An 886-nucleotide genomic window follows, 5' to 3' on the forward strand; every position below is an offset into this window, starting at 1 on the left:
GGAGAAAGATAAATATCACATGATCTCACTCATATGTGGGATATAATGATCAACATAATTTGATGAACAAGAATAGATCCAGAGACAAATGGTAGGGGAGAGGGTTTAGAGAGCAACCAAAGGACTTGTATGCATGCATATTAGCATAACCAATGGACACAGATACTGGGGCAATGGGGGCTTGCCCGTGATGAGACCTGCTTGGGGGATGGGGGGGTCAATTGGGGAAAAAGAAGACATATATAAAACTTTAGACAATAAAAAAAAAAGGCAAACTTCTCATCCAAAATAAATAAATAAATATCAATAAAACTATTTCTAATTATTCCTTTAAAATGCCAAAACAAATTAATAATCCTATATAATAAAAGGCTAATATGCAAATTGTCCCTTTGACCAGGGTTTGACCAGGAGTTTGACCAGGGAAAGGGACTGGCTGGCCCACTGCCCATGGCTCCTCCCCCTGGCCAACCTGGCCCAATCGGCCCTGATCGAGGCAGGCCGTCCAGACCCCACCCATGCATGAATTCGTGCACCTGGCCTCTAGTTAATAATAATAGTATAACATTTAGAATTTGTTTTTAAAAAATGTTACCTACTATGCTACCTTATCTCTGACTACTTAGGCACAATCTTAGTGGAAGAGGGAAATGTAAATGTTAGGTTGCTGAAGAAGGAACAGACAAGGCCAGAATGGTGAGGGATAACAAATTTATTTGATCATCCGCACACCAGGTGGCTGAGCTTGGATGGTCCCAGTGGCCATTGATGAGAGTCGGTGTTTTTTTTGTTGTTGTTGTTGTTTTTTTAAATATATTTTATTGATTTTTTACAGAGAGGAAGGGAGAGGGATAGAGAGTTAGAAACATCGAAGAGAGAGAAAAAA

Source organism: Myotis brandtii, unplaced genomic scaffold (genome assembly GCF_000412655.1).
Source record: "Myotis brandtii unplaced genomic scaffold, ASM41265v1 scaffold159, whole genome shotgun sequence".
NCBI lineage: Eukaryota > Metazoa > Chordata > Mammalia > Chiroptera > Vespertilionidae > Myotis > Myotis brandtii.